Source organism: Photinus pyralis, unplaced genomic scaffold (assembly GCF_008802855.1).
Source record: "Photinus pyralis isolate 1611_PpyrPB1 unplaced genomic scaffold, Ppyr1.3 Ppyr1.4_LG4, whole genome shotgun sequence".
In the NCBI taxonomy this organism is placed as follows: domain Eukaryota; kingdom Metazoa; phylum Arthropoda; class Insecta; order Coleoptera; family Lampyridae; genus Photinus; species Photinus pyralis.
Window position 1 is genome coordinate 10,876,643 of NW_022170511.1, and position 22,047 is coordinate 10,898,689.

Sequence of the window (22,047 nt, forward strand, 5' to 3'; positions counted from 1 at the left end):
TTAACAAAATATGGAATATTCCAACAAGATTGTAGCCGCAGTAAGGGTAATTGTCAGCCGACGAATTGTGAATAACGAGGACAACATTTCAAATGTATACCTTTAACAACAAAGAAAGAATCGATTCAATTTTTAATGGTTTTTATGTTGACTCATGCCTTTAATGTGTTACAGTATATAAATATTAGTAAGTCAAACATAGAGGTTCAGTCATGTGCAGATATTCACGGAATTTTATCCAACTTTATTGAAACGAAATATAAAAAGAGCTAATCTTGAGTATGGGCGCATAAAAATAAAATGAAAAAACGAAACTCAAGCCACTTCCCTAATTGAAATTGTAATTCAGAATTACAGACCAACTTTCCAGTTTCTAGTTATATGAAATTAGTACAAAGTGCAATCTCCTTGTTACGTTTGCATTCCGCCGTTGCGCTCCAAATGTATAAATCAACGAAGCTACTTCAAATGAAACAATTTCTCCGTGCAAATTTTCAATTAAACCCCCCAGCGTGAAGCGGAAATTGAAACATGTAGAACGTCACGTCCTAATCTGCTACTAGTTATCTTGATTAATAAATCGAAATCTCAACTTACCGCCCGGATTGATGTTCCGAGGTTGTGGGGTGGTTCCTGCCGTTGCCCCCGACGAACGACGGGACCTAGAATAAGATAATTAGATTATTATCTAATTTCCGCTTCGCGCGAAGTCTCAACAGTATCTTAATCAAGCTAGCTACATGTAATATCGATTGAAACGTGTTGCGACACCTTTGTCACTACTGGCAGCAATGTAGTATTAGTTAAATGAACCAGATGCCGAAATCACTTCCTATCGGTGTCTCCTAGTTTTGATATTTTCCCATGATAACAATAAAAACTGAGCTGTGGTCATTTTTTAGCCAGCTGTCTTAATATTTACAAGTTAGAATCCCATTTGATGCTGTTTGTAATCTAGATCCATAAACACAAAATTCGATTATCAGCTCGCACAATTTCATCTCCAAAATACAAACAGTGCAGGATTTGCAAACACGCGTTGTTTACGTACGGTTTACCAATTTCCCTCAAATCACAAACGTCACGCGTAATTAGTTTGCCTCGGTATCGATTTGGCGTAAACGAATTGATAGACTGAAAATTTACGTTGCGCTTCTCAAAAACATTGATTCGAAAAGAAATTAATGTTGACAAAAGGAGGACGATACTGAAACTCTTAGTAACGTCTAAGTAACTTTTGGCGAATTTACACGACCCAAAATAGGAAATTACGCATTTCGGAGAAGTCGGTGCTAACGATGGCGACGGTTTTAGGAATTCACTCTTCGTTGAATATAATTAGCCTAATGGGAGCACGGCAGCTAATTTTAGACATTTTCGGTTAAAGTGGTCTACATTGAGGTGGCAGTATATTAAGAAACAAAGAGTATTTTGCCCTACAGGGGAGAAAATTGTATAGTCCATGATAAGTATACAATGCACGATACTGAAAAAAATTCCGGATCGCGTTCCTCTATTAATGCCGAAGAGGAAACAGAGAGTCCTTGAGTGAGTTGCAACACGGAGTACGGCTCTGCAATTGCTTGCTCCTCTCCTGAGGTCACAGTAGATTGTTTGCGCCAACGTTGCAACTGTAAGCATTAAATAAATAGGGCAATGATTTGGTCTCTCGTCGTTTAGAAAAATTTTGGAGAATTTTGGGACTTTTGGGTGTGTAGCTTCCAAACAATCCATTTTGGACCTTCGGTTTATTTAGGAAACATCCACGTGAGGATCGGAAACATGATTTGCGACTGGTGTTCGAAGGTGCGCGAGTGGTTGGAGTAAGTATCGACCAATGTGAGCAAAAGCAATTTCTATTTCTCCGAACGGATTTAACTAAAAATTCCATTTGTTTACATGAATAGAAAGAAATCAGATGCCAACTTTTTACTGCCCGTCAATTTTTAACATTGGAAATGTTTATGTTTTCGTATATTTGTACAAAGTTATGAGTTTCGTTCAAGACAACGGTGTCGCATCAAGTCATTATTGTACCGTACTCGGCCGTGATCGGTAGGTTAAGGAAAAGTCGTGTTTGTATTAATTAATTTTGGTTGAAGGTCGCTGTAATTAATTGTTTGAGATTCACTGGCATACTTAAATTGTAACTGTCATGGCATTTTTGGCGACCCCTACTTGGCGGACTCCATCGCGAAAGCTTCAAGACGCATTCTTTGCTTTTTAACTTCCCTCTTGCGGCATTCTGGTTACAAGCACGTTTGAGCGTGGCATGTAGACATATTTTGAATCATAATTATTTTTTTCCGATTTAACCAAAATGGTTGTGTAACAGCTTATTTTCTCATGTACGGACTAATTATTTTTGGTTCACGGCCACTGTAATTAATTGTTTGAGATTCTCTGGCATATTTAAATGTCGTTTACTGGCGTCACCTGCCGGCGATTTTTCCACGCAAGTCTCAAATTCTCCGGCATTCGAGTACAAGCACGCTTCAGCACGTAAAATAGGGTGCAGAGTGATGAAATACATGAGGTTCTAACAATTTCCAATTATTTATTGAACCTATATTTTCTGGATCCCCGATTTAGTTTGGACGGGTTTCTGCATTTTTCTCCGAATTTGAGAGGCTATATTTTTGGTTTCACTAATTACGCAAGTACGGCCATTTTGTCTTATCCACCTGGTTAATTTTTGCATTCTTTTAGGCTCTGCCCATTGGATGTTCGAAACTATTTCCGCATTTCAGTCCATCGTCGGGGTAATTTCAGTATTTTATGAGTAGCCCTCTTATATTAGAGGTAGGTTATGCTACCTTTAGAGGGGGGGTATTATATGTCGATATTTTGTTCATGGTTTCAATTATCGTTTTAATTTTAATTACACGCTTTAGTCTCCAGTCACGGAATTTTTTCATTAACTCTACGTCCACATTTAATTACGACCACATTCTTATCACCATACCAGTCCGCGGCCATTTTGTTCTCGATGTTACGTCAACACACGATCTTAGTAGATAAGGATTTTGGGCCATTGGGTCAACTCAAATAAACTGCTGGAACCTGGACTCGTAATTCATCCTCATTTTGTTTTTTGGGAACTGGAACTGCTCGTTATTGAGTTAAGGGATTTAATTTTAATGTGTGGGAATTTATTTTGCATGGGTATGGAAAGTTTTAAATTTAATTGGGTTATTAAATTGATTCTGATCGTCGTCGAAGAACAAATATATCAATGTTTCCTTATTGGATTTCTTTGTTACTTCACTTGTATCATACAGGGAGAGTTAAACATTTAAAGCATCTGGGTGGCGCTCAACTTTACGAAGAAGCTGCGAAGGTCTTATGCCCAACCGAATCAAACGCTGTGCAAGCCCTTATTACTTTTACTGGGCTAGCTGACCGTTTAGCTACGTTTCACAAAGGACCGATAATCAGGACCGATGATTCGTCCTATCCAATGCTTTAAGTTGTATCGTTTACATGTTCGCGTACCATCGATCGACCGGTGCAATAGTGCGGGGTTGCGGGCATCGACATTTACCTCTAATCTCGACGCTTGGGCATAGATATGGAACCAGGGCATTGGATCAACCCGAAGAATTAACTCGAGTCCTAATTATTAGATAACTTCCTCTTCAAGGAATATGATAACGATTACGATTACGGCCCGTGTGGCGCAGTTCAGTTGAAGCTGAACTGTGGTGCTAGGGTCCCTGGTTCGAATCCGGGTTCGAGCATGGATATTTGTAAATGTATAGTGGGTTGGGTTGGTAGAGCAGCCTTGGCTGAAACCCCGCCCACTCAAAAATAAAATAAAATAAAAATACTTTCATAGAAATCTAGATCATTATTTATTCTGAGAGGTACACAACCTACGACGATACACACATTTTCGAGAGCTGGCAACGCTGGTTACGTTTGGCATCTTGTTTTTAATGACAGTCACGAAAGCATTGGTCCACAACCGTTTGTTGTTGTTTTGTGTTATTTAACGCAGGTAGTAATCTTTGCATTTGTTTTTGAAATTGACTTGATTTAACCTCAATGCAGAATCACGCATTCGATACCGTTAACCTTTTGTTTGAAATCGTTTACGTTTTTGGTGTAATGTTTGCTTAATTTATGTATGTTGACCAGAAGTAATATTCATATAAATTTTGAGCATTCTTTTAATATATGAAAGTTAACGAGTTGTTCGACGTATAACATTTTCTCCGTGAATGAGATGGTTACGGGGGTGGCAAAAACTGTAACCAAATGAATTATGACACCTGCCGAGGGATGCTCCGGACGAGAGGCGAGATATCTATCTCGGGGGCGAGATTCCGCGAATAAAAACTCTTCACTTTGATATATGAGTTGTGATTCACTGATTTCCACATATTTTGTAATAACATTGAATTTGCCCTACAAGGACATGTAATTTTCCATCCGACTTTTAACAGAAGGGTTTTATTGCACCAAAGATGAATCACCTGTTGTATAGCTACCTTTTTTTGTTACTTGCTTGTACCTCAACCAGTTCATTTTTTTGCAACTTACTTTATATTTATCATGTTTTACTATCAATCAATTGCAACAAATTATCAAGGATCAAAACGTAACACAGTGCTTTACAGAGCAATTATACACGCGTTTCTTCTAGTATTTCTTATGTAATATCATTTAAAAATAAAGGAAATAAAATGAAATCATTATACTCGAATACATTTTTAATTAAGTGGAGTGATTAGTCGTAATTCCATGATTGCTATGGAAATGTCATTTGATGTTTGCTTATAAAAATCACCGTCTTTGTAAATAAAATGACTTCGGTTGAAGAAGATAATCAAATAAAAACATCTTTTGCACCGCTCATTCGATGGCTTGTTGCAGAAGCCGAAAATGTTGGTACCTGCAAAATCCAAATGCAAAAGCCTAAAGTTTTGGAATGGATAAGTAGAAGCATCTTTCAAACAAAGTTATAAATACATCGATAACACTGGTACATTGAAGGAAATCTTCTTTTCTGGTGCGCTCGTACAAAACATCGATCAATACTGCGATTGTGGAATAGATTTGGCAGCATACGTACTCTAAATTACGTACGTTTGTGAAAGCTTCTAACAAAGCATACCTCGAAGGATACGAGCCAAAGACATCTTTTGCATTTGTAGAAAGCGATCTGAGAGGGTTTTTAATTATTTTTCATTTAGGTACAAAATCAAATTTTAATGCACGCGCTCGCGGTGCTGATGAGGGTGTTGATTCTTTTTTTTTTGTTAAGATTCTAATTATTTATTATAGACGTATGTGGGTATGCACAATGCAATGAAAAGAGAAAACTGACAAACACACGCTAATGTTTGGCACGCATATTATCTTAAAATGCTATTTGAATAATGATGCCATTTTTATTGGCCATAAGTTCTTTGTTGGTGTTCTTGTTATTTTTTTACCTACGGTTTTCTCCATTTCCCACACTTTATTGTATCTTAACAAAGGTCCTTTTCAGAACTATTCCTTCCTGTGTAGATTCATTTGCATTTGTTACACTCCGCGTATCGCCAACGTGATATCTATTCATGACAAAACCTTACGCACCCAAGCACAGCAACTTGTCCTGAATTTACTGGACTGTTTTCAACGGGAGAAGGAAAACCCTTCATCTTCCTATCTTGTGTAGCCAATATGATGACAACTTTCCTCTTACTATAGTAACGAAATTACAGCGTGTGATAAGGGCTTTGGATGCATCATTTAGCTGTCTAAAATGGATCCCAAGCGGTGCTAAATCAAACCCAGTTTTGTCAAATCCTGGTAAAAAAACGCCACGTACGAAAATGAAAAGTGGTGATCACCGTGAAAAAAATGTATATTAGGAACACCCTTTATAACATGTATGCACAAAGTGAGTATTTACATTTATTGATGTGCATTCTTTATAGAAAACATGGCACAATCACCATCCTTAAATACAAAGCCACATTTCGATGAGGCCGAGACTTGATCAAGAACGGAGCCGGACATTAGGGCGCCGCCGATAGGCCCGCGACCGAAAGGGCGCGGCCGTTAGGGCGCGAGACATAAGGGCGCGTGGACATAAGGGCGCGAGGACAAAAGGGCGCGGGACATAAGGGCGCGAGAACATAAGGGCGCGGGGAGGTAAGGGCGCGAGGACATATGGGCGCGGAATAGAGTATTCTCTAAAAAAATACATTGTAGTTTGTTTGTGTTGATATGTTATATCAACAGTCACAGGGCGTTAAAGATACGAAAAACATATAATGCGTAATGCCAAAAGTTGGGTTACATTTTTTATATCCCTGGGTGCGCTATCTTGTTGAAACCAACAGTTTCCAACTTTCGTTTTTTGCCAAAAATAGTCGAAATGAATTCTAATATTGACAAACTTCGTAATGGATAAATCCGGTTGTATCTCAAATTTATTTATCATCGCGATCACATTACATTTCCTTACCCTTGGTGAATTGAAAAGTGAAGTCTTACATCTTCATTTTCTCTAATTAAAAATTACTAAATTAATTTGTTGACTTTTGTAGTATCGTCGAGAATCACAAGTTTGCCTTTGGTACCGGTACCAAATTCCGACATCCCTTTCACCCGTAAATTGCGTTTGAAATTTTGGCTCCACCACTGAATAGATAGATTTCAGCTTAATCGATTCAACCGTTCCCTTTTAAATATTTTCAGAAATGGCCGATCAGTCAAAAAAGCTTTGTGAATTTTGAATCTATCAAACCCAAACTTTGGCGTCGCGTCGCCTATTGTATGGTGTCGGCTGATGCCTATTTTGAAATTTGTGCAATTCCTATCTATAAATTTGATAAAGAATCCATCTGCACAATTACATCGCAATCGGTTCGGTGGTTCTATTCTGGTTGGACATAAAAATCGAGCGAGCGAGCGATTGGGAGAAAGCATAACATTCCCGTTTAAACAACTATGTAGACCCTAAAAACAGAAATAGAAGTAAAAGTGCGACCCAACTTTTGACATTGCGTTTTATGTTTTTGGTATCTCGTATAATGACTGTTGATAGAAAATATCAACACAAACGACAATATATTTTTTATCCTATACAAGGAGAAACTTATATTTCTCGCCTGTGTGAGCGACAAAGAAGACAATTGCACGCATGGAGCGAGAAAACTCAATTTTGTCGGCTAGTGTGGAAATAAACAAAACAAACGCGTGCACGTTGACGCGTTAAAGCAAATCCAAATTCAAGCGCTTGCGGTCGGACGTTGTTGAGGGATTAATTTTAAATGTAAGTGCATAGGATAAAAAATATTGTGTGCACCACGGCACGAAAGTTGTTTTCCGGGCCTCAGGAAGTGGCCAGCCTCGGCTGCGCCTCGCCTGGCCATATCTTCCTTCGCCCCGGAAAACATCCACTTTCCCGCCTTGGTACACAAAGTACTATTGTTAGAGAATATTCTGTCCCGCGTCCATATGTCCTCGCGCCCTTATGTTCCGCGCCCTTATGTCCCGCGCCCATTTGTCTCGCGCCCTTTTGTCCTCGCGCCCTTATGTCAACGCGCCCTTATTTCTCGCGCCCTAACGGCCGCGCCCTTTCGGTCGCGCCTTTTCGGCGGCGCCCTAATGTCCTAGCCCGGTTTAAGGACTACCGAAAACCAGAAAAACCGGTTGAGACATAAACAAGTGAGAAAGAAATTTGATTTGGACGCTTTGACGAATGAACACGTTATTATTGCGCACACTATCTCAAAAAAGACAAAAACTCAGTCTTCGTCTGGAAATTTGGCGACCATTTTTATTAAACTGCGAGGGTGTTATGCAAATTGAATACGTGGCAAAAAGGATTCCCATGACTGGTGAGGTTTATGGAACCACGATTGAACGCTTGAAGAAGACCCTTAACAAAACTGGCCAACTCATGACGAAAAAATTGCGCCATTGCATGACAATTGCAGGGTCTATTAAGGCTCACCATTATTTATTTATTTATTTATTTGTTTAGCCAGATATCATACCATACAGAATGCAAGTATTCCAATTACACTGCATTATCACAAACCGTGGCCGAGTTACCGCATCCACCCTACAGCTCATATTTAGCACCATGCGATTTCTTTTTGTTAAAACATCTAAAAAAAATCGCAGGGCCCGCAAACACCTAAATCGCGCAGTAGCATCTTTTTTTAAGCTCGACAAAAAGATTTTTTTGGATGGAGTGAAACCGATGGAGAAACGCTGTACTAGATATACGTATTAGTGTTGTAATGGAACCGAATTTGCCCGTTAAAATTCGATTTAAATATTCCCAAGGCCGCCCCTGGCCGTAACGAAAAATTTCAAGATTGTGCTTTGTTTCGTTTCCCTGGAACACGTTTTTTGTTCTCTGCCCTACATTCAAATGGGCCATAATCTCTATATATAAAAACGAACCCGTTTCTTCTGGTCACGCAATAACTTTAGAGCGACTTCACCGATTTTATTCAACTTTTTTTTTAAATTTTCTAATACTTCATAGAAGGTTCTTACTGAAAGAAAACCTAAGGAAAATGCGCAGAAAATTGGAAAATTGCAGAAAACCTAACGACGATTTAAACTTCGCGCGTTTGACAATTCGCGCTTTTGACAGTTGGCGCGCAGCAAATGTTAACGGCTGCATCGGTCGGCATATATCTATCCATGAAAAAAGAATTAATTCATTTCTTAGTACAAGTTCATTCGATTGGAACGTTCATCCAGTTTTCATTTGCTTCAGTGAGTTTTTTGAGAAGTGTTTGTTCAAAAAGTACACGGATCGCAATTAGTTCACCACAATCACGCCATTTAAAATAAGATATCGCGAGCGACTTGATGACATACGAATTGTAAACAAGATTATGTTGCACGTTATCCCAGGGAATTTGTAAACTCTCTGGAATTGAGCGGATTACCAACACCCAATCTGGAATTAAAACTTGGATCGGTATATCATCATATGTTGCGGAAAATAAACCAGCCACGTCTTAGAAATGGCATCCGCCATGCGGTACTGAAATTAATAACCATGATCGTAGTCATAATTTCAAAAGGGAAATATAAAGGCGAAGACGTTTTGTTTCCGCACATCCGTATGATTCCGAACGAGTGAACGATATGCCATTCGACTAAACATTTACAATTTTCAGTTCGGCTTGCATTTGGAAATATCGAAAATTAAATAGCAAGGGCAGTGGACGTGTTTGTGAAATCAATCTGGAAAATCCATGTTTTGCACATGGCCCATTGTATGTCGCCTGTTCCATGTTGGAAAACTTTTAACTTTATTCAGAAAACAAAACTAACAATGTTATGTGTATCAGAAAGCATTACAATAAGCACTATGTTTTTGAAATATTTTTTTAAATTATTATTTCCAGTTCGAATTGAATATTCATAGCTGAGACAGGACAACGTCTGTCGGGTCAACTAGTTTACAATAAAAGTGTCAAACATAACGCTTTAAGAGGGAAGTTCCATACCGACCGACGATTCTGGGCGCGTCGATATTAACACTTTTCGTCTAGGATTTGCTTAAAAGGTGAAATTTGGGCAGAGGTATTTGTGCTTTTGATGAAGGCTGGCAATTTTTACGTTTCGAATACGTAGTTACTGTGGCTGTTTCAATTGCAATTACTCTGGTAACGTCTTCCTTATTTTATCTTTACGTTTATTGCAACCATCTAGTAATGATATAGTCCAGTTAGATTATTTGATAAATTAATCACATTCCAGTACAGCATGGACATTGTCATTTATAGCGCATTATAAATACAAATTGCTCTTTTATAATTATGCTGATCATACTTTGAATTAAATGCATAAAGATACCTACGGCAAGATTCAATTATGTTTTCTACGTAGTATCCCGTTGTTCCTAGCGCTGGTTTTACGTGCCAACCCGCAGAATGAATTCCTGACAGATTTACGTGTTTTTATTTATATTTAGATACAGTAGGTTCTCTTAGGGATGATGTTCAATGCGAGTATGCAGAATTAAACGATGTAATAAATGTAAATGCTGTATTTGGAAATATCCACACTACATTGTTAATCCATAGTTAAATGTATTCCGGCATATTTTCTTTCTTTTGCATGAATAGGTTACTGTTTATTTACAGGGTGCTTCATTTGAGAGCGGGTGACCTACGTTAGGTGGTTGATTGTTCCATATTGCGCTTGGCATTGAAAATTAATTACTTTATACTAATGTTTTGCCACGACATGTTCCTTTGTTTGTGATGTAATGTGATACTTAACGATATTCTCCTCCTATGTATTTGAACCGGGTAATTATGATTATTAATATTTGGTAGGATAACTTGTTTCTAATATGTATTGTGCTACATTTGATACCGATATTTGATCTCGATTTGACGTAGCAGAGGGTGGCAAAAGTTCACAACTGACATACGCAGAGATATATGTATGCTTATATGTACTGTTTTTTTGTGTCTTAGAAAAGAGCCATCTTGCCCATATTGCAAATCAAGAGCCTGGCGTTCGGTCTTGAAAACCCGGCACTTTATAACTAGTGGGTTGGACTGACCCTAGAGATGTGTGAATGAAAGAGTTGGGGTCCCGCTTAGTCATCCATGAGGGCGCTGGCTAGTCCCGGCGTCACTTGCGCAGGTATCTGCTAAAAGCGTGCGGCGTGTTCTCGCCCTTTGTTTTTTGTATCCATTGGGGTATCCTTTCCGAGTGAAATCCTCTTCTGAGAGGTCATCTCCTAGCGTTTTCATACAATGCTGACCAGAGCAACTGAAGACTACTCGGTGTGGGATTTGGACTGGCTATCAAATATCCAAACTTGGTATAATATTGCATTCATGTCATTACAGACAACTAATTTTGCGATAAAGTGTAATATTAATTTGTTGGGTGGTTTTTTCTTGGTCAGTTCTTTTTTCCCATCGTTTTGGAAAGTTTTGAATTTAAATCTTGAGTTGCACAGTCTCTCGGGGCCGGCCTGGGTGCGTCACACTGTAGATGGTAGTTACGTGAAGAAATACATTTTTGTACTCAGAAAATTTAAAGAAACAACGTCCTCGTACAATTACAATTAGTTGCTAGACCCATTATCTAACTGAATAGACATGGAGCACTGGGGAAGAGCTAGTTTTCATTGTTTCAGTCTTACTGAAATCAATAACGAAATAGGCAAAGCATCTCGAAACAATTTCGTATTAAATTAATCTATCATTACCATTTACTCGCTCTCCAAATCTATTCCTTCCTTCCACTTCAGTTACTGCGTCGAACCTAAAGTAATCCTCAATAGATACGCCAATATTGTAGGGAGTATTGAATTTCCCTACACAATAAGCATCATCCTTTTCGGCAAATCTAAGATACCACAGTTCCAACAATAGTCAGTATCGAAGTTTTGGTCTACAATTTCCGCCTAAAGCGAACACTTTACAAACCAATAAATGGTTTTTATTCCCTTTGTGGTATCCTCATTGTATTTTATAGCACAGAAGGACATTAACGGTTTATTATTAATAAGAGAGAAAGCTCGTGCGTTTGATGAACATACTCAACGAAATGAGCTTTCGGTCTTAGTGGCGGATATTAAAAGTTAGCGATTAATTAAAAAAAAAGCCCCCTTTTATTTACACGTCTTAGGGCGTTGAACCAGACAGTAAAGCATTTAGTAGAAGCAAAATTATTGATATATTTACTGCAACAGTCAAAGTTTTAGTAATTAATTCAATTAAATCCCAAGTTTAATGGTGAATATTTGCATAGTATATCTTCACCATAAGCTGGAGGTCTAAAGCTTACGAATATAACACACAGAGCCGCAGAGATAATGGTATTAAGGCGTTTAATTATAGCAGTGTTGAAACACTGGGATGTGTAGTATGATCTTTGCTGGGATATAGAACGTGGCAATTATTTACGATTGTAAAACTTTATGTAACATTTCGAACAGTACATTTACATAGTATTTTCATTAACTAATGCAAGTAAAGGAATTCCTTAACATATGAACACAAGTAAATCCAATTGTAAATCAACCAAATTCACGTAATTTAGCTAGCGCAGATACCACCCGCACACCTGCGCATGCGCGGTTCTGCCCTTTTATACCCATAAATATGTGCGCTAAATTTGGTTCCAATCGGTTCAGCCGTTTAGCCGGAAATCAGAGTCAAAGTCAGAAGAATATGTATCTACTACATCTGGGAAAATGGAATAGAAACAGAAATATCCTGGGTCGCAGGCGACATTCATCACGGAACAAGCTGCACAGGAGCTAAAGTTGTGACGGTAGAAGATAAATGCCATGATTTCAGCGACGGGAAAATCACTGTAGAATTTTGGTATACAGCATTTTGATTTTTTTAGAATGTTTCTGGAATTTTTTAGAATTGTCTAGAATTTTTTACAACTTTTCTAAAATTTGTTTAGAATTATTTTAGAATGCACATGCAGACAATTATTTTTATTATTTTATACAACTTTTACAATTTTTTGTTTAGAATGTTTTAAATTTTTAAAAATTTTGAAATGTTTTATGAAACTTCATAATTTTAGTGTACAAAAAATTTGAAGTGGTTTACGCCGAGGAGATAATGACTAGAGTTTTTTAGAATCTATCTCGGAATCTATTAGATATTTTAGAATTTTTTTAGACACCTTCTAGAATTTTTTTAAGTCTTCTTTCCAAAGGCAGATGTACACACAATTATCTTTTAAATTTTTAGAATATTTTTAAATTGTTTAAAATTTTCAAAATCTTTATAACTCTAGAATTTTAGTGTACACAAAATTTAAAGTGGTTTATTATTTTGGTGTAAACTACGCTACTAAAATTTTCTAAAATATTTTTCTATAATTGTTTAGAATTTTTTGTAAATGTTCTAAAGTTTTTTAGAACTTGTGTTGAATTATCTAGAATTTATTTACAATTTCTTTCCGAACGTGTACATGCACGTTCCGAGCAGATGCATACACAATTATTATTTTCTACAATTTTGAGAATATTCTAGAATTGTTTAGTTTGCAGAATTTTTTTAAATTTTAGTGTACACAAATTTTAAAGTGGTGTACCCCCCCCGAGACTCGCAACCAGAGCACAACGACCAAACAACATCTAAATCCAAAATAATCGTGTATTTACGGCCACCGCAATTAAGTAAATACATACTGCCAACAGAAGATCGGTGTTACATTTCCATGATTCATGTTGCATTTTATTTTCTACCACAGAGCTTTTTTTCGGTGCGCCTCTGGTAGACTGTAAAATATGAATTTGATTTTCTGGTTTGTTTGTTAAGAACACCCTGTATAGTCAGAATGCTATTCAAGGAAGAACCAAAAGGAATGACACGGTCACGCCCTTTCCAGCCCGACTACCACACTTGGAAAGTTATAAATATTCGATCAGAAAGCATGGAGATGTGCCATTGGGTGTTAAATGAATTGTGTATTATCTACAACTTTTACACATGATACCGTTGGTACCTTTTCTTCAAAACCCATGTTTTCTTTAAAATGGTTCAGATGAGCATTAAAAGTATGCCGTGTTAAGGACACTCGACAGCATATTTTCTGATAAGACACAAAGAGATTAGAAATTGTGTTGTAAGAGATCTGACAGTTTTTAAATTGGATCGTCCCCGCTTTCATGCATTTCATGAAAGGAGAGAAATGCTACGCCACTGGAAATGTTTTAGCGGGAAGCGCAGCAATTTAAATTGCCCAAGGACGAAGGTTCGCGAGTGTGTGCGCATGTTTTGCCTTTCCCCAAGTGAGAAAAGGGAAGTAGATAGCTTTTGGTGGTATGTGTTTGATTCGCAAATAATGTATCCGTTATTTTACTTTGTAACTACTGTAATTAACATAGGCCATATGGTAATTGTTTTCCATTACTTGCTTGTTGAATTTTATAGTGTGTTTGCTTTATAAATTTGAATTTGCAAGGCCTTATAAAACATTGCGCATGTTCGTAAAGTTAACAGATGAGCCGTATTAGGTAGCGTTGTTTATTTGTTGGGGATGTCACATCCGTAGTTCTCTCATGTACGTAGAAGTTTTATTGAGAATGTGGCTTCAATTACGTTTATAGTATGGTTGCTCGGTATCGTGTATTTGTAATTATGAAACGACCTACAACAGCTCACAAACAAAGAAAACTAAATGAATGCAAACACAGAACCATTGAACTAAAACACTACACAGAACGAACTAATTAAAAACGGGTAATTATTTATACAGAATAAACGTTATATTACGCGCGCTCGCGGAAATCTTCAGGAACGGTCAAGAGCAGATTTCCGAGGCGATGATAATTACGGAATCCTCCACGGCGTGGCTTTTGATCGTTGATGGAACTTCTTGTATGAATACTGAATCGTTGTGAATTCGTAAAGTCGTCGAAATTTGCCTTACTATGGAGAGTTCGGCTTTATCGGTTGCCTCACCATAGGACAGCTCGACTTGATCCTACTACTTAATATGGGACAGCTCGCAGCAGAATGAAATCTAATTCTTGTGCGCTGTCTTAAAAGCCCTGTTCGACGGCGGAGAAAATGTTTCGCAACTGCGTGGGGGAAAACACCGTGGTGATTGTAGCGTGATGCGTATCAGCTACCATATGTACCACCACAATAGGAATTTTAATTTAGTTTCCTGTTTTGAATTCATTGAATAGATTAATTATTTATTAGAGCAAGATTGAAGATTAGTACAGGGTGTTAATACACGTTAGGGCATACTGTAGTTGTCGATGTTTAGTAGATATGGTGATTTTTCCACAGGTGTGGGTGGCTTTCATTTGAGATTAATATACAGCGTGTTTTAGAGTATATGGGAGATTTTGAGTATGAATAGTGTTTCATATATCCTATAACATTTTTATTTTTTTGAAACAATTTTGAATGTGATATAATAAAAAAAATAGATTTCATAACACGGAAAATGATGATTGCGTAATGTAATCTTTTAAATCACAAACTCCTATACGTCCTTGAAATGTAAGACGAAAGTGAGGTTAAATTGAGCCCCTCTTCAATAAAGAACCTCAACATTTTAGTTAAAGGAGTCTGTGTATCTTGTACGGGAAGTAAAACTGAATGTACTTACTTATTGGTGGGCACATTGGTGAGACACAGAAAGTTGTTCCTTACGCTGCGCAAGCTTGCAAGAATTTGTGCGAATGGTGTTACTATAAGATCTTCGCCGTGGCTGTAACAAAAGAAAGGAACAAATTATTCTATGATATATCTCTTCAAATACGTTGACGAACAATAGTGCATTAAACCACATTATGCAAAAAGCTATACATAACAATTGGCATACGAGTGTAAATTTAGTACTAATACGCGTTTGTAAAAAAATGTGTTTGCCGCCATGCTTTAGCCGAGGTCATTTGACACTTTGTCAAGGTTGAGACTAACATTTGCACTGGAAATACCGCATGATCGGGGCAAGGCGTGACACTTTCACTATCCCAAAATCGCCAAGAGCCATACGCCCATATCATTACATTCTGGAAGTTTAAAGATGTAAGGGTAGTAAATTCTTAACTAATTTAACACACTGTCGCATCACGCACGAAGAGGAAAGTACATGTACTTACCGGCGCCGTGTAAAAAACAACTTTAAGAGCGGGGTCGGTGACATCTGGGCGCCATCCCCAAGCGTGTTATACTAACGTAGTGATTTTCCATTTTTTTCTATTTTCCTTTACCATTCTAGGCCTATTGTTTTCAAATTGGTGTCGTCGGAAAACGCGAACAACTCCTGCGTGACAGAATTTTGTTTTTTTCTCGGGGCGAAATTAACCACCTAATATTAGGCGCGCGTCGTCGAAGGGTATTCGACCTTGAGCGCCCAAACGTTTCTTAGAGCTCTAATCTCGGTCTCTCTTGGTCGTGTCGCCAATAGAAGCTCGAGATATGAAAAGTGCCCCAAAAATTGACTACTAATCCACGAAAATGCGAATTGTCAAAAGTGGCTAACAGGATACTGATCTGCCATACAAAAATGCGCTGAAGTCCTTTCGATCTTACACGAGGACTTGGATCATTTTTTATTAATGAATTTGAGTTAGTTGCGAATGAAGGTGTTTGGAACACACCCTGAACCAGAATCAGAAAACATAAGTGACAACAGACTAAAAATGTGAACAAAGGAACAAGAAAGACCACCAGGAAACGGAGTAAGCGGACTAAAGAAGTGGTGAAACTGAGACGGCAATAGAAACTGGCATCTGGAAAAAGGAAACTAAAAAAGAGAATGCACAAAATGCAAAATATACGAAAAGCATAAACGGAAACTGGAAAGAAGAAACGAGGATCAAAAAACGGAAAAAAAACCGAAGACGAGGAACAGTCACTAAGAACGTAATCTGGAACGAGTACGACAATATGGAACCGAAATAGGAGATGGAATCGTGGAAAGAAAACGGAAACAGGACAGTGAAACATAACTGGACACACAGGTTGGTAACGGGATACCGACAACAGAAAACATAAAACAATCGAGACACGTAAGTGGGAAACAGAAATGGGAAAGAGAAACCAGAAACCCAATCCGATAATATGGAACGGAAGCTAGAAACGGCGGCTAGAAATAGGCCCCGGGGCGAGAACAAGAACAAAATCCGGAAATAGCAGGAATGAAACCTTGAAACGAGCATTCTACAACGGAAACAAGGACACAGGAACGGGAAACAAAAAAGAGAATGAGAACAAACACTGGAAAAGAAACGGAAGCACATAGGAGAGAGCTAAACAGAATTATAATACAGGAATGGGCAAACGAGAAGTAAAAGAGAAGTGGAGAGGGGTAGCGGAAGGGAGTGTAGAAACAGAAAGAAAGGGAAATCTACACCAGAAAGAGAACTAAGAAATCGATTTTGAGGCGAGCACAAGAAGCGTGAACAGGAAACGGGAAAAGAATAAAAATATGGAGTGGAAATAAGACGGAAATGTACGCAGTAAATAAAACACAAGAAAAAGAAAATGACAAGAAACGGAAATCATAATCGGAGAAATAAATTGAAATAAATGGCGCACATTCAAAATCTACGTTAAATAATGCAAGAATAACCAAGCCCTTTATGAGTACAACTCCGCTCCTTTATAACCAATCACGATAAGGGGTTGAGAAGCACCAGGGACTGTGGTTGGGTAGAAATTGGCGCTGAGACCTTTCATTAGAGCAAAGATAATAGTATTATTTTTGACTAGAGTACCACCTCCCCCCACTCCCTCCCACCCCCTCCCCCTCATCCCTAAGACAAAAAAAATTCAAAGGTCGTCTAGTATACTTTCAAGATATATAGGTTACCTATTACCAAAAATTCCAGAGCGCTAGGAATTCCATGAACTGGCAGGCCTACTACAGCAGACCATGGTTCTGCTTACTCATATCGTTAGTGTTCCGTTAGTGCACGTTAGTGCCGCTGAAGAAATCGTTAGTGCACAAAAGGAAACTTACTATTTTTAAAAAAAATTTGTGGGCCTGCTAACTTCATGCCAGCAGACCCATTTGAGAAAATCGATTCAATCTTTACACTAGTTAAACTAGCAGCGTTAGTGCTCGTTAGTGCCGCCAATATAAACGTTAGTGCTCAAAGTGTAACAGCTCAAAATGTTGTAAAAAGGGGTCTGCTAACTTCATGCAGCAGACCCACATTTGTCAAATTGGCCCTGTCCTAACGCGAATTTGAAGCGGCTCGTTAGTGCTCGTTAGTGCTTCACATGCGAACGTTAGTGCTGCAAGGGATCTGCGTCAAAAAGGTACCAAACCACCTCAAAATTAACCTTGACTTATTGGGGCCTGCCAACTTTACGCCAGTAGACCAACGAACGAAATCCGTTTGATTTTCTACTTTAATCGACCGGTAAGTATTAGTACTCGTTAGTGCCGCCAATATAAACGTTAGTGCTCAAAGTGTACCAGCTCAAAACGTTGTAAAAAGCGGTCTGCTAATTTCATGCAGCAGACGCACATTTGTCAAATTAGCGCTGTCCTAATGCGAATTTGAAGCGGCTCGTTAGTGCTTCACATTCGAACGTTAGTGCTGCAAGGGATTCGCATCAAAAAGTACCAAACCACCTCAAAATTAAACGTGGCGTATTGGGACCTGCCAACTTCACGCCGGTAGACCAACAAACGAAATCCGTTTGATTTTCTACTTTAATCGATCTACCAGTATTAGTGATCGTTAGTGTCGCAAAAAAAACGTTAGTGCTCAAAGCGCAAGAGCTCAAGCGTGATATTATGGATTTGCTAAATTCATGCAGCAAGCCCACATTTATTAAAGTGGTCCTGTCTTAATGCGAATCTGAAGCTCCTCGTTAGTGCTCGTTAGGACTGGATCCGTGTCGAAAAACTACCAAAGCATCTTAAAAATTAACTATAACTTATAGGTTCTGCTGCCAACACAACAACTAGCAAAATTTGTTTCCAATCCAAAAAAAAAGTCGAAGAGAATGAACGAAATAACCTATAAGTTATAGTTAATTTTTAAGATGCTTTGGTAGTTTTTCGACACGAGCACTAACGAGGAGCTTCAGATTCGCATTAAGACAGGACCACTTTAATAAATGTGGGCTTGCTGCATGAATTTAGCAAATCCATAATTTCACGCTATAGCTCTTGCGCTTTGAGCACTAACGTTTTTTTTTTGCAACACTAACGATCACTAATACTGATAGATCGATTAAAGTAGAAAAATCAAACGGATTTCGTTCGTTGGTCTAGTGGCGTAAAGTTGGCAGGTCCCAATAAGTCAAGTTTAATTTTGAGGTGGTCTGGTACCTTTTTGACGCGGATCCCTTACAGCACTAACGTTCGCATGTGAAGCACTAAAGAGCACTAACGAGCTGCTTAAAATTCGCATTAGGACAGAGCCAATTTGACAAATGTGGGCCTGCTGCATGAAGTTAGCAGACCCCTTTTTACAACATTTTGAGCTGTTACACTTTGAGCACTAACGTTTATATTGGCGGCACTAACGAGCACTAACGCTGCTAGTTTAACTAGTGTAAAGATTGAATCGATTTTCTCAAACGGGTCTGCTGGCATGAAGTTAGCAGGCCCACAAATATTTTTTTAAAATAGCAAGTTTCCTTTTGTGCACTAACGATTTCTTCAGCGACACTAACGTGCACTAACGGAACACTAACGATATGAGTAAGCAGAACCATGGTCTGCTCTAGTAGGACTACCAAGTTCATGGACATGAAATATTTACACTTTTTCTATTGAATATTAACCAAAAATTCTACATAATGGCATAAAATAGACTTCGAATTATACCTTATGTGGCGCCTTCCCATTTACGGTTGGTATTAGTTGTGTAGACAAGGCAGAATGATTGTAATAGGTTTGGTAACCGAGGTTGGTACTTACTATTATAGTTGTATGTTTCAAAACATACTACAACAACAAATAATATAGGAAAAATTATGTATGAACAGGTTAGGATTTAATTTTAGTGATACTTTATTATAAATGTCTACGGTTAAAGTTATAGCTCTTCAGTTGGTTACCGACTCCTTAGAAAATAGGTAGGAATTTATTTGATGTAGTTATTACCGGTATTAACCTAACTCCATATTGCAAGAGGTAAGGAAAATTGAACCGTTAATGGTTTAATACTTTAAAGATTTCATTTTCAGGGGAAATATACTAGTAAGACTGAATTAGTTTGCTTGGGAAAATCAGAAGTGGCATTCGAGTATGTGATGGGAGCATTTTTACAACTTGCTTTGTCAAATTCATTTTTAAAATATACAGCCAGTTATATTACAAGCGGAAAGCCAATTTGCTATTTTGAAGCATTGAAATTTGTCAAAGAATTGGCTCGAAAAAAATTTGCGGTTGATGACAAGATTCCCAGAGTTGTCCTGCAGTCATTAGAGAATTACCACAAAAATTACCAAAAATGAACTATGTTGTCAGGATATTATTAAACTATTAAACGGGAATTGCATTGTAGATCCGTAACTGTAACCTTTTATTGGACAAAAAGCACTTTAGTAATATCCATTCAAAATTGATGTTAGCTGATGGCTGGCTAGTCATCGGAATAAGCCTAAGCGTCATATACTATACAGTAATAAAATTCCGTATACAGATGTGGTACCTTTTTTAAAGAGAAAAATTCTAAATGAATCGTGGAATATGTTGTGGAAAAACTATTATAAAACTAAAAGTACACAATATGCTAAAATACACCCCACGGTTTACTCCAGGCCATGGTATGAAAAAAATTCTGCATTAAATCGTTGGGAATGTACCGAGATAGCTAGATTGAAGTTTGGGCATGGGAGCTACCCAGCTCATTTGCATAAAATTAATTTAAAACCTACGTCGCAATGTTCATGTGGATACGAAATTGGAGATTTGAACCACATATTTTTTGCATGTCCCAATAACACTATAGCTACGAAAACATTACTAAATGAATTACAATCGCATGGCGTGTCTTTTCCCATAGAATTAATCTCCCTCCTGGCACTTGATAAAGAGCCAATATGTAGAAGCTTACTGAACTTTTTAAAGAATAGTAAATTAAGAATTTAAAAATATATACTTCGCGTCCGTTTGTGACCATCCATTGTTTGCCCTCCTATGCAACCGAGGTCTGAGTCTGTGTTTTGTGTCTTGAAAGAAGTCATTGTGAGGGACACCACAATGTGAAATTTTGTGCCCCTGTTTACTCATATTCCTGAAATCCCATCTTATTCGCGATAAAATAAACATTCAAACCAATCAGATAATAAGGCCCATGGGCTAGATCCCGAATAGCCTTAATTAAATTAAAAAAAAAAAATATATACAGCCAGTTAGTATGTATTTGTAACGGTTTATTTTCTTCATTACCAAGCATTATGACTGTTTACTTTTATTATTTGTTGAATGATCCCCGCAACTTTTGGGAAGCATCTATTGTTGGAATTTGAACCACTCAATTGGCGCGCATTTTGCCGGCGCCGTGCTTTTTGGTTGTCGATCTTCATCTTCGTCTTTCGTTTGTGAGCCGTGACAGAGTGCACTTCAATTTCAATAAACAGCTGAAGCGTTAGCTGAGAACGTATGGAATTTTAATTGCCATCATCCATATTTTAGTAATCGATCGGATTCATTAAATTGGAGATTCCGCAAATATTGTTAGTACCTAAAAACTTCATAGGTAGGATATAATTGCGTTTTTATCTTGTTACCGTAAGTACGCCATTTGCATTTTCCGTAATTGAAGTGTCTTGAAAAGTCTTTGAAGAAATAAAAGTTTTTGAATTTTCGGAACAATGGCCGGTATGAATAAAAGTAAGCAAATGCTTATACTTGCAAAATTCAAAGTGAATACTCGTAACTGCCCCTTCACTGTCTGTTTAGCATCGTTTAGCAGCGCTGCACTGCGTCCTGTCCTTCTGCTTAGAAGCGCTGCTAAATCGCCCAGTGCTAAGGAGCACTTACGAGTATTTACTTTGAATTTTGCATTTTTATTTATACGGGCCTATTGCGAAGTTTCCGAAATTCCAGCACAGTTTGAAGTGTTATATAATAATATAATAGTTCGAATTTCCAGTGTTTCTTATTTCTTCATTAAAAAATGGACAGGGCTTGTTGCTGTAAACTTTGTTTAGAAAAAATACTCAATCGTATACTGTATAGAAGCAAATCCTCCTAAAGACAGTTGTGATTCGCAATACGTGAGCAACTGCGTCACTTTGCCAAGTAACAATGTGGTAATTGGTTTTCTCTTTTTTAAGTTGAATCCGCTGGTGGTGTTAGTAACCCTTCACAGCCGTGAAGCTATGTCGCAGTTTGCTTCTGTGATCCGCATTTACACAGAGTTTTATTTTTTAATTCAATATAAGATGTCGTGTTACCGTCAACAGTTTAATGCCAACTTTATTGATAGATATTTAATTTCATCTTTTGACATGGTATTGCCTATGACTGTTTAGTTTATAATAAAGAACATTTCGTTCATGCATTTTAAGAAATCCAAATACTTCTTTTTTCTGTATGTAGCAACTGAGATGTGATTGTAAAATAACCACAAATGAACCAGTGAAA

The 22,047-nt window shown here is 37.8% G+C and overlaps 1 long non-coding RNA gene across 1 annotated transcript; it reads right to left on the minus strand.

The window, feature by feature from the left end:
• Positions 1-619: 619 nt before the first annotated feature.
• On the minus strand, positions 620-15,202 carry LOC116169817. The gene is made up of 2 exons (XR_004145083.1): positions 15,091-15,202; positions 620-662 (listed from the first exon to the last, which is right to left on the minus strand). It is a non-coding gene; the product is annotated as an uncharacterized LOC116169817 (long non-coding RNA).
• Positions 15,203-22,047: the final 6,845 nt, after the last annotated feature.